General features: G+C 45.0%; 1 protein-coding gene across 2 annotated transcripts in view; it reads right to left on the bottom strand.

The window, feature by feature from the left end:
- Positions 1-13,060, bottom strand: part of TCTN1 (tectonic family member 1) — a 297,848-nt gene that overhangs the window by 161,118 nt on the left and 123,670 nt on the right. The window lies entirely within an intron of this gene.

Here is a 13,060-nt window from a genome sequence, read left to right as displayed (position 1 = left end):
GGGTGCACGTATTAAAAAAAAACAAGAACTGCAGTATTTGTATGAAAAAGTTTCTTTTTTATTTATATAGTCTTTTCATAAAACAGCTTCTCATTGTCAAACAAATCAGCCAACGCGTTTCTCTCCCTCAAGGGGAGCTTCCTCACGGCGTGTGTGTATAGATTTGTAAGTTTCTTGAAAAGTGATGGTTACTGAGGTATATTAATGAATAGAGTTCGAAGTCCAGTGTATCTCGGACCAGAAATGAAAGCAGCATCCATCAGCCGTGGTCTCGACCTATCAGTATCTTTACGTTATTCTATATTCAATGGACACTTATGTTCATAAATGAAGTCCTTGCACATCTGACCTTTACTGCACAGTCAGACGTGTAGACATGCAAAGATGCACGGCGGAGTCTAGTGCCCCCGCAATAGAGTTTCTTCGTCGGTGGTGTACCAAAAGCACAAGATTGGCATTAGATTAATCTTTGTTTCGAAAATCCTTGGGGGAATAACAGTCAGTACTTCCTCCTAAAGTCGACGAGGTAAGGCTCTTGGCCCCGTCCCATATATAAGGACCAAGTTTCCTGTTCAAAGTGCCAAGGAGCGAATAGCGTGGAAATCCCGTGCCGTGCAGACCAGGTTTGGCCCTGCATGACCAAGGTCGCTGTCTGGATGAAGATCACCTGAATCAAACTAAACACCAACAAGACAAAGGTCAGAATTTTTGGGCGAACTCAACACGTGGAACTCTACATGGTGGCTGGTAGAACTCAGACCAAATCCCACATCCACCACATATACCAAATATCTAAGGATAGTCATGACAGCCAGCTCAACATGGCAATCCACGTCCACAAAATCACTGCTTCCTGCATCCACCACCCTGAAGATGGCGAAGAATATATTCAAATTGCTGCCAACCTGCAACCACAAAAACGTCGCCAATAGCTCATCACAAGCAAGCTGGACCATGGGAACACCCTCTACACCAGAATTAGCAAGCAACTCACCAGACAACTTCCAACAAGCAGCCAGTCATACTCAACATACCACGCCACATTCACATCACACTGCACTTCTAAGAAAGCTCCCCTAGCTCACAATGCACAAGCAAGCCCAGTTCAAAACACCTCACGCACACTTTCAAAGCCCTACACAACACAAGCCAAGCCTACAACTTCCCCAAAGCATGGAACAAGCAGCCGCTACACTTCAGAGTTTTATTTTATTTATTTATTTATTTATTTTGAAAGTTTTATATAGCGCAAACAAGATCTTTGCAGATATCATAGCGCTTTACAAGGGCACGGGGGAGATGGAGTAATAGAATGTAATAGTTGAGGTAGTTAGGTACAAGGTGCATAGTTACATAGGTAGGTCAAAAAAACAGGAGGTAGAACATGGGTGAGGTAGTGTCAGTACAAGGTGCGTAGTCAAACAGTTGCGTCAATAATATAAAAGTACAAAAGTAAGCATATACTTATTTAAGCGTGCTGCAAGTGTTTTGGAGATAACATAAAGGTGGGCATAGTTGAGGTAGATGCGTGCAGGATGTATAGTCACACAGGTGTATCAGTAGTACAAAAGTAGGGATGGTTGAGGTGGTGTAGGTACAGTGTGCAAAGTCAGACAGGTGTGTCAACAATACATCAAAATACAAAGAGGGAACATATACAATCAAATAAGTCATAATACAAGTAGTACAAGTAGACCAAGGGGTCAGGCAGGTATTACGGAGCGGATTCATGAGAGCTACAGGATAATAGATCATGTGTATTTAGCCATGAGGATCGCTTTTACTTCTTTCTTAAACAGTTTGTTGGAGGAGATGAGCCTGGTTTCAGGAGGGAGTGAGTTCCAGATCCTGGGTGCCATTCCTGAAAAGGAGCGTTTATAGGTTTTTTCCTTCCTGAATCTTCGAGGTTTCAGCAGAAGATTGTTTGTGCTTCTAGTAGTTCTAGAGCCACCCGAGATTGTCAGCTTTTGAGTGAGGTAGCTGGGCGAGTTGTGGTGTACAGCCTTGTGAGTCATGCAGGTGATTTTCAGATGTATTCTGGCTTCAAAAGGCAGCCAGTTCAGGGATTTAAAGTCAGGGGAAATATGCGCGTGTTTTTTTGAGCCAGTGATGAGTCTCGCTGCAGCGTTAAGGGACGCTCTAAGGAGTGCCGTTGTTGTTAGGGGGAGCCCGCAGAGGGCGGTGCTTCCGTATTCTATGTGCGGGATGACTATAGATTGTACTGCAGTTTGGAAGTCTTTGGCTGGAAGGAAGGCTTTAAGTTTTCTCAAGGTATTGATTTGGAAGTTCGCTCCTTTGGTTGCCTTGCTGATGTGCTGCTGCATGTTGAGATTGGCGTCAAGTGTTATGCCTAAGGATTTTGCTGAGTCTACGACGGTAGGTTGTACATTTAAAGCTGTTAACTGCTTAAGCCATGTTTGAGCCGTGGAGATTTTTGCGGGAGGTGAGATCAGGAGGAACTCAGTCTTCAGGGCATTGAGTTTGAGGTGATTCTCTGCAAGCCAGGATTGGGTGTTTCTGATCGTGGTGTTCAGAAGCATGATGTCCTTGGGGGATTGTATTTTGAGATAGAGTTGGGTGTCGTCGGCATACATGTGAAAGTGAACATTGGATGTCTGTAGCAAAGTAGTGAGAGGTTCCATAACTAGGTTGAACAGTGTAGGGGAGAGGGAGGATCCTTGGGGGACGCCTAGTGATACAGGTACCGGAGAGGACATCAGGTTGTTGCTTTTGAATCTTTGTGAGCGGTTGTGTAAAAAGGAGGTGAACCACTTGAGAACAGTCCCTGATATGCCCATTCTTGTGTTTAAGAGTTCTAGTAAGTTCTCATGTTTAACTGTGTCGAATGCTGAGGAGAGATCCAGAAGGATGAGGAGGCAGGTTTCGTTTTGGTCTAGGATTTGGAGGGCGTCGTCCACTATGTGCGTCATGGCTGTTTCGGTACTGTGCCCTGCACGGAAGCCTGATTGATGAGCGTTGAGGAGATCAAACTTGTCTATGTGTTTAGTCAGTTGTAGCTGTACGCATTTTTCCAACAGTTTGGCGAGGGTGGGAATATTTGTAATAGGGCGGTAGTTGTTTAGATCAGTGGGGTCTGCTGTTGTTTTTTCTAGTAGAGGTGTGACTTGTCCGACTTTGAGGGCATCAGGGATGGATCCTTGTTGAAGAGAGCTATTGATAATTTTAGTCCAGAGTGGGAGGAGCAAAGGGGTAAAGTCTTTTACAGCGTTTGCAGGAAGGGGGTCAGTTAGGTGATTGGATGGTTTCAGGTTGCTGAGCAATCTGCCAATTTCTTCTTCGGAGTAGGTGCCAAAGGATGACCATGTAGCGTTGTTCTTTGGTTCAGGCGCTGCTGTGAGTTGGGGGTTGGAGTAAAGGATTGCGTCATTGAGGAGATCGCTTCTTATGTTGTCGCTTTTTTGGTTAAAGAAAGCAGAGAAGTCTTCACAGGAAGGTGTAATGCCCATGGTGCTGATTGTCTGGGGTCGGTCTTTGGATTGTGTTTTGATTAACTCAAACAATTTCCTTGGGCAGTTTTTTGCTTGGGCGAGGTGGAGGCTGAAGAAATCTCTTTTTGAACGTTTTATTTTCCTGAAGTAGGCGTTTCTCTGCTTCTTCAGGCTTTTTAGGTGCAGTGCAGAGGGGTCTGACCTCCAAGTGCGCTCTGCCATGGCCCGTCTATCCTCATTGAGGCTCCCGTCATACCATGGGTTGGAGATCTTGGACGAGACTCTTTTCAGTTGCATGGGTGCAGCCTCATTGATTATTGTGGACATAGCATTTAGATAGTGGTCAGTCAGGAGTTGAACGTCCGTAGCGCCGGACGGGGGAAGTAGTAGATTGCAGCTGTTAGGCGGTAAGGAGTTTGGGTTGAGTTTCTTCATGTCCGTTTTCCAGACTTTGGGCTTAGAGGGTTGCAAAGGGTTAAATTTCATTTTTTCATTGATAAGGAAGGAGACAATATGATGATCTGACCAGTCACAAGGTTGAATTGACTCCAGTTGAATAGCGTCCTCTTTGGAGATGATAAGGTCGAGGATAGAACCTTTCTCATGATTCGGGCTATTGCATATTTGGGTGAGATCAAGGGCGTTGAGGAAGCTTTTGAGGCTATTTACCACTGTGTCACTGCTGTCATTCCAATGGAGATTGTAGTCGCCAAGGAAAATTTGGGTGTTTTGCCGTCCTGAATTGGTTGATATTGTGTCCATGAGTTGTTGGCAGAAGGAGAGCTTGTCTCCAGGTGTGTGGTATATGATGTGAAGTGAGCAGACCGGTTTGCTTTCGCTGATGACATCAAGGCAGAGGTATTCACAGGAAGTAAGAGAAGGGGCGGACGCTTTAGTAACTGAGAGATTGCTTCTGTAGATACAGGCAATTGCACCGCCTGTCTTTATGGGCCTGTCAAGTCTAATTATACAGTAGTTGGGGGGGACTAGTATATCCAAGATAGGTGTAGAAGAATCAGACAACCATGTTTCAGTCAGAATGGCCAGATCCGGTTCCTGAGACATGATGAGCTCGGCAACCCCCGCGGAATGTCTTTGGGCCGATCTGCAGTTGAGAAGTATTCATTTTAGGCTAGGGGCGCAGAGGGTGGAGGAAGGTTCTATAGTGATGGGCACATTAGTGAGGTTGTTAGGGACGGCGCCTCTGTTATCCTTTTGGTGCCTGAGGGGGTTAGAGATAATCGTTGGGATGGGCAGGTGGTTGGTGGCTAGGCGATTTTGGGGAGCCGGGAAGTAAGATTGGAGAAGGGCGTGTGTCTCATGGTCTGTGATCGTATTGGCAGTGCGTCTGGGACGGTTGGTGGTATTGCGAGAGGGGATAGAGGTCCAGTGTGGGGGGAGTTGTGTGATAAGGCGAATAGGCGGTGAGGAGGAAGTGTTGTTAGGTGTAGAGGGAGTATTGCGATTGGTGGTAATGCGATTGTGATTGGTATTGTGATTGTTGGTATTGCGAGAGGGGATAGAAGTCCGGTGTGGGGCGTGTTGTGTGGTAAGGCGAGTAGGAGGCGCGGGGAGAGTGTTATTAGGTGTAGAGGTGGTGGTGGTAGAGGGGTGTCTGGGGTGTGTGATGAGCAACTCTTTGATGGAGTGTAGTTCTTCTTTCAATTGGAGGAGGGAGGACATGATCATGTCGAGCGTGGTGTTCTGCGCGGAGTTGGGGAGGGGTACAGGCGATGAAACGGCGAATAGGTTGCTGGAGACGGGTGAGGATCGGGGTGGGGAGGTGGAGCTGGCGAAGGGGTTGGAAGTGTTACAGAGAGGATAGATGTTAGGGATGGTGTTGGCGTTATCGGGAGGGGCATCAGTGCTAGGGGGGGAAGGGTGAATGAGGGCGGTGTGGAGGCTGTTGGTAGTGGGGGAGGAGGTGGGATAGTGGGGAGTGAGAGTGGGGGGTGAGAGGTTGAAGGAGGGGTGAAGGCTAGGCAGGACGGGAGTGCTAAGAATGGGGGGCGAGATAGGCGGAGAGAGAGCCAAGTTGTGTGGGGAGCAGTTGGGGGAGGAGGGGTGTTCTGAGAAGATTGGTGTGGAGGACGGAACAGGCGTGCAAAGTGTAGGGGGGATATGGGAAGATGAGCGGAGGGACGAGGGTAGGTAGGGGGGATGGTGGAGCGGGTGGTGTATGGGGGGGCGGGGTCTCTGTCTGAGATTGAGGTGTGGTGAGGGGTAGCTGCAGCAGGTGGGTAAGTGACTATGGTGCTGGGTGTGAAGGTGAGGTGAGTGTCGTTCTGGTGCTGAACTTGGTTGGGGGTGTTAAGGGTGGGTGCTGTGTCGCCAGGGGTGGTAGGACAGGAGGTGATATGAGTGAAAGTCCGAGTATTGGATAGGTGCTCTTTGAAAGTGGGAAACAGGTTGTCAAGTAGTTCCAGGTTCCTGTCTGTCGATTGAATTAGGACAATCCCGTTATTGTAAATAGTGATGGTGGTTCTGCCTGGGAAGAGTTGGGATGGTGTGATGGAGAGTGTTAGGCCATGGGTGGATTTCCTGGTGGTGGAGACGTTGAGTAGGGTGAGGAACGCTTTTTTCCACTGAGCTCTGCGTGTAGTGTGGAAGATGATATTGGTGTTCAAGGGTCCACTGACTGACGAGAAGTAGGTGTCGGCAAAGGGGGTTTCTGGGTGGGACTTAAGGAAGCCGTGTTTGAAGCGTTTGGCGGCTTTTTTGGTGAGCACGGGTGGGTAGTTGATTTTATATGTGTGCTTGCCGATGAGATCCATGTTGCAGGTTAATAAATAAATGTGCTGAATGCACGCTACAAATGCCAACACAGTTTACAAGGCTCCAGAGTGCCCCTAGGGCGCCAACGTGACACTACTGCGCCTACGTGACACTAGTGAGCGACCAAAATACTTGAGGTAGCAGTCGGTAAATTACAGGAGAGGAAAGCGAGAAATGGGTGCAGGTTGCAGAGTTTTGCAGAGTAGTGCAGAATACAATTGGAGGTATAATTCTGATAAAATATAAGAGCAGAATACAGATGCAAAGCAATCAGTTACATGAGACAGATAGGTGCAGGTTGCAGAGTTTTGCAGAGTAGTGCAGAATACAATTGGAGGTATAATTCTGATAAAATAAGAGCAGAATACAGATGCAAAGCAATCAGTTACATGAGAAGAGTTGTCTCTCCATCCTCAAGTTGCACAAGAAGCAGAAGACCTGGCTCTACGAGTAGACTTACTCGCCAGCCCTTAGGCAGGCTATTTTTGCACTTGCTTCAGCTCCAGGATATTCTCTCATATGATAGTGCGCTTTACAGATACAATTAACATAACATGTGGCTTCTAACAAAGTTTCCCCAAGACGCAATCAAACCTATAGCCTACCAACTTATATGCTTTAACAACTTTCACAATAAATAAGGCAGACTTACTGCAGTTGTCATATTTTCATAACAAAAGAATTGCATCTATGGCCCCTGACATAACGTTTTCCTGTGAGTCAATCAGGCCAATAGGCTTCATTGCTGGATTATCATCAGGACCAGATCAGGCCTACAGTATGATGCATAAGCGTGTCCACAAGGCAACTATCAGCTTACAGTCGATTATGTACAAAATTACAGCTGGCAAAAAAAACCAATATACAACCAAGCCTATAACTACATAATACAGATTCTAAAAGTGAAAATCTTCTACTCCAAAGCTTTGTCACAGGGAGTATCCAATATCAACACCTTTGCCTACTATGGTAGTAGTAAGAGTACCTATAACAAAATGACGGTCAACAAATTTTAACACAGTGTAATGGCAATCCGCTTTTAAAGGCACTGTGCTTTCTGCATAAATATGGATTTGTCGCATAATTCATCACCTGTAGTATAATCTGCATATTTCAGCAAAAAACATATTATGTAGAACAGATCAAAAGTTACTAAAAAAGTAACAACAGCGCCAACATGTGCTGCAACAACACGCGTTGCAGCAGTGAAAGGCATCTCGCATAGGTGGATAAGTCACCTTTCTGTTGCTTATTTCTGTATTAGGGTGTCAAAGTGGTATTAATGAGGTGAAACTTTTGCCCAGAAAATGTTAACGTACATAAGGCCAAAATATTGAGAAAATACTAACACAAAATTTAAAAAGATCAAGCAGACTTATCTAAGAGGACACATGGCTGGTTTGTGATCCAAAGTTACTCAAAATGCTCACCACAATTGTACTTGGGCACCAGCTTTTCCAGAACTCAGAAGGAAAGCTTCTTGGCAATGAGGATGGGGATGGGGATTTTACCAGCCAAAACCCACATGCCCCCCTGGAAACGCTCATTTCCAACTAGCCTGTGCAGATTACGTGGAGAAACTAAAAAAGACGTGTTGCACCTGCTGTGCATCTGCAAGTCTCTAGACCGGGAGAGGAGAAAGTTGTTAAAACCACATTTTAATGAAATGTAGATCCGGACCTGCAGACAGGCAGTGAAGGTGTCTTTTGACGGGGCCAATGTCAGACTAGTTTGCTGTGTAGTCCGTTTTATGAAAGTACAAACTAAACTAGGCATCGAAACTTGAGACAACCACCCACGAGCCAAGTGACTGTACACAGACTCCGTCTATATCAAGAAGGTCACTATAATTTTATTACACATACTTTTCACCAGTTTAAACCCTTCTTTTTAGAATACAGAAACCCTGTTTTAAGGAAATATGAAATTGTGTTATGTATGTGTTTTTTATAATCGTAATGGACTGCTAAGATTTTAATTAATCAAGCAATAAAGACTTACTTACTTACTAACACGAAATGTACCCCATTATGCTGCATAATTTGGCTTTTCTTGCCAACTAATTTGGTCAATCCTGCTACATAATTTGGTTCTCTACTATCGCATACATTCATTGGCCCTGGCTTTAAAGTATTCTTTTCACAATATACATATGTCAGGTCTACTGCCTTTGTTGTGACTTTTTATAATAAACACATCAGGCCTGTCATCACAACCTACTGAGTCATGCTGTATTCAGCATAAGCTATCCCAAGTGGCAAAAAGTGCAATACAAACACTCTTTTGAACTGTTTTTCTGTTCCTCATATAAGGTGGCACGATAGCTGCGCTGTCAAGCCAGACCTAAAAAGGAAGGTTTCCACATGAGGAAAGCTGGATGCTTTGGACTGGTTATGTTTGTATATTTCTGTCATTCTTGTAGGTATTTTGGACCAGGAAAGTGAAAGGTTGGCAGTGGTTCATTCAATTGGTTATATTAGACCCGAGATGTGAACTATTGGCAGCTGTTCCTGCACACATGGTTTTAATAAGTCTAGAGGAAACAATTCAGGCAGAATGAAAGCCCTGTTTCTTTATGTTCAAGACTAGATGGGCAGAGAACAGTCGGTGAGATACAAATCCAAATCCACCAAGGAGACATGGATATATTGCTATAGCCAGGCACACATTTTACACAAAACATTAAGAGTCCAAGGAAAGCCTGTGCCATGTTACATTCACTGCATAAATGGATACTGTGCAGGCTCAGCACTTCCCCAGATGAATTAATGGTGGTCGAAGGGATTCATTTAGGAGAATGGCAGGTGGGGTGTCAGGTGAGCCGAGGGATTTTTTCTGCTGACCTGGGGTAAGACAGTTCGAGGCCTCCACCAGGCCGGCTGAGCTCGCTGCCACAGTGGCTGCTCTGCTAAAAGTAATGAATGTTCTGGTTTTTCAAAGACAATTTCTCAAAGTAGGAGTTTGCTATTGAAAAACAAAAAGGAACTATCCCCCACAACCTGGGAGGCTTCTCACAGTGTGGTGGGAGCAGCGGAGTCTCGGAGGAGCATCGCCCCACTGGCTCAGAACTAGTAGTTGAAAAATAAAACAATATTTTATTATCGTTTTATTTTTCAGCTGCTGGTTGAGCCAACATGTGCAGGGATGGGTGGGCCGGGCCATGGGAGGGAGGAGGAGGAGTGGTTGGTGCACTTTTAAGTTTGCATCTCAGTTAGGCCGGCCAAACTGACATGCACGCTTAGGTTTATTCAACCCAGTGTTGGTGAAACCGCACAGACTCCCTGTGCCTGACCAAGCATTAATCCAGTCCGCTCAGGCCAATCCCCATGCTGCTCTCATGCTTAAGAGCACTGCGGGGATTGGATGGGGAGTTTGTGATGATGTCCCAGGGACAGATGGGACCAGGAATTGGATCAGAGGAGTGTGAGGCGGGCGACAGCACCAGGTAAGTATTTATTTATTTATTATTAACCCCCTGTGTACTCCACCTATACCCCCTTCACCCGCCCACCACTATTTATCTTCTTCGCCCGCCTCTGGATGGGATAGGGGTGCCATTGCTTTGGTTTCCGGTTTGGGGGGGCTTTTCCAGGTTATCTCAAACGTGAAATCCCACAAAAAAAACAGACTGGCCAGGTGTGTCAAAAGTTTCTGCCAAGAGAGCCAGGCCCCGTCACAAGAAACATTGTGCTCCCCAGATTCCAAATAGAGCTGTGGAACCACAAGTTTGGTGAACAGGACGTCTATTGCTTTTTGATAGACATCTAGCATTCGACGAATTATAAATGATGTTCGTGCCATCACCGGCACAATAGCGAGTTTTTAGATGAAAGATTATGGATGTATGCTGATACCTTTTTAAACAATTATCATTTTCATTAAACACAATAATTGGTTACATACATGAAAGCATAAATCAGGCAAAAGATGTCATAGATGTAGTTTAGAATGCATACCTATAAATTATCAAGTCAGTGGGATCCCCAATATTAATCGTCCACTGGCACTTTGTGCCCAGTAACACATAATCTCCAGATGTACTCCCTGCCTACTGAAGAATGTCTTCTGAGTTTCTGGAGAGCTGAGATAGTAGAGCTTTCAACACCTCCATAGGGTCTGCAGATCCCAGGGCACACTCTACAGCTGTCAGTGCTGTGCACTCTGCTGTAGCCCACTAATTGACACCCCCTCGTCCAGGTGCCAACGTTGAGTGCTAAACACAGGTTTCAATGCCACAGAAATTCTGCGTTTGACATGAAGCATCGCGAAATCAATAAATGTTTACATCGATCTTACACGTTTTCAGAGAGTAAGTAAGTCCAAAATACACACCTCTGGACAGAAGAGATTTGATCTTCTCGTTACGGTGGTCACTTCATCTATCACTTGCTTCGGAGAAGCAGTCACCTCTGACATTACCAACACATATAGAAGTAGGCAACCTCAATACAACATCTCGGTCTGTAGGTAAACTGCATGAACCATGTACTGATACTATCAAGGTCAGTGAAGCCTCTTCCCCACTGCTTATCTGATAAGTCCTCCCTCACATCCGCGGAGTCCTTAATCTAGTGTAGGATCCTGTGTTGCTAAAACTGGCTAGTTCAAAAGCGAGAACACTCTTCCCCCAGCTCCGCGGTCTAGTGGGGTCTGTGCAAGATCATGGGCGGCGGGTTCAGGTGTTTAACTGTCCCATGTTAGGAACATTGCACATGTCACACGCCAGCGAACCAGGAACAGAACAAGCATTTAATTTTCTTGGCTACCTCGGTTACAGTATGCAACACTGAAATATATGCAGGTCACCAACACAGGTCACATGTATGTGACCCACACAAGTTCAAGGATAGGTCCTCTAAACATAGCCTCCAAAATTAGAAGCTACCATCGCCACTTCAGGGATGGGGGATCTATCTTTATGTCAAACCACAAAGTTTAACGCTAATATATGGCACAATGGTGTTATAAAGCGAGGAAAAAACAAAATGTAGCAGTAAAAAAGGTCAACCAGAAGCAACAGGGACCACTGGTAAAATGTTCAAAAGGACAAGGGAAGGAGGATCAGGAATGTAACATGAATAATAAGATATAGATGTGGCAGTACTTTGCATTTCACTAATTCAAAGCAGTACCCAGTAAATAAACATATTGTAAAAACGTGATATGAAGAAGTACTCCTGGGGAGAATGTAAGATGGCCAAGAACAAGTCCAAAGCTGCTCCTAAGAAAAGAGTAAAGCCAGAGGAGAAGGTGACAAAGTACTGGTAGTGAATGTTAAGGGGGCAAAATTTGCCAAATCAGGATTTATTAAAAAAAACTGGCAAGTCTGAATCGGTTCCCAAGTCTGTTTCACCATATACAATCAGGCTTGAGAACATATGGGTTAGCCTTCTAGTGCAAGGTGGGAACAGGCATGCAGCAACTGGAGCCTGTGGCTCCAATGAAAACAAGGCTTTTCCCCCGATAACTTCTCTTCTCCCTCACTTCCCCTCTCCTCAGCGCTGGGAAGCCCTCGGGCAGCCATGTGCTCTATAAATCCATAAACAAACTAAACAATGATGGCAGTGCAGATTTCTGTGGGTTTAGGTAGTGCATTTTAGGATTAAATGCTGAGTGGTGTATGGAAAACTATGAGGCCTTCATTATGACTTTTGTGGCACTCCTGATGCAGTGATACAGAAACTGGTGTTTCTGCACTGATTTTCACATCCTACATGGTTTTCCGCCAATGTGTTCCTATAGGAATTACCTGGCAAAATATGCCCATGGTAAATCCAGGGTGCAGAAATATCACATATCTCAGAATGAGAACCTAAGTGGTAAACAGAGTTGTCCATACTGCACTGATTGAATCAAGGATATTAAACACACTTCTGCACCCACAGTGAAGTAGTGAGTTGTATTGTCCTCCCCAGCTAGGTTCAATAATACGAAGAATGCCTGATTAAGTACTGACTGGAGAGAGGTCTATGACAACAACTGGGTAGTTATTTCATTCTCGCCCCATTCCTGGAAAGATATTACCATCCATAACGGGCTCAAGGGTATTTGCTAAAATGTACCCTCTGTGACATACCTATCATTAGATTACAAAGCAGCATATTTCGACCACTTCAGTCACTCAAATCCTGAAAGTTTGTTTCAGTACAAATCAACCCTTCTTGGCTTTCATGAGTTAATAATACATAGGATATTTAGATATATCTGTTGAGTGTTAAACTTCCTGGATTTTGTTATGGCCAACGAGAAAAATGTTGAAAAACACAATTATAAGCTAAGGGTGATGCTGAGCCAGATGCAGTAAAAAAAAACAAAAAAAACAACAAGGGTATGTTATGCAGATTTGTAGAGCACACTATCAGCAAATAGGGTATCCTAGCGCTGACCAAGTGTGGGTCTAGCCACACCCAAGGCATAGTGGGACTACTCGAAAAGCCAGTCCTTCAGCTTCTTACTGAATTCACAAAGTAAGGAGAAACTCTTATGTGTAACGGGAGGTCGTTCCACATTTTAGGAAAGATGAAGGAGCAGGCTCGACCACCGAATCTGTTTTGCCTTAAATGTGGCATTTGTGTAAGTGGGACTGCAGATGAGCAGAGGTGTCTGGAAGGTTTGTGAAAGCAGATGCGATTGTTGAGGTATGCTGGGCCAGTGTTATGTAGTGCTTGAAAGTGTGGGTGAGGAGTTTAAAGTGTGTTAGTTTATGAATGGGGAGCCAGTGGAGCTGCGTCAGGTGTGGTGTGATGAGAGCGCGGCGTGGGAACATGAGAATGATTCTGGCCACTGAATTGTGAATGTTCTGAAGTCTTTCTGGTGAGTTTGTTGTTGATCGCGGC

Source organism: Lissotriton vulgaris, chromosome 11 (genome assembly GCF_964263255.1).
Source record: "Lissotriton vulgaris chromosome 11, aLisVul1.2, whole genome shotgun sequence".
Taxonomy (NCBI): domain Eukaryota; kingdom Metazoa; phylum Chordata; class Amphibia; order Caudata; family Salamandridae; genus Lissotriton; species Lissotriton vulgaris.
The sequence above is the reverse complement of the archived record's forward strand: the minus strand, read 5'-3'. Positions and strand labels throughout refer to the sequence as shown.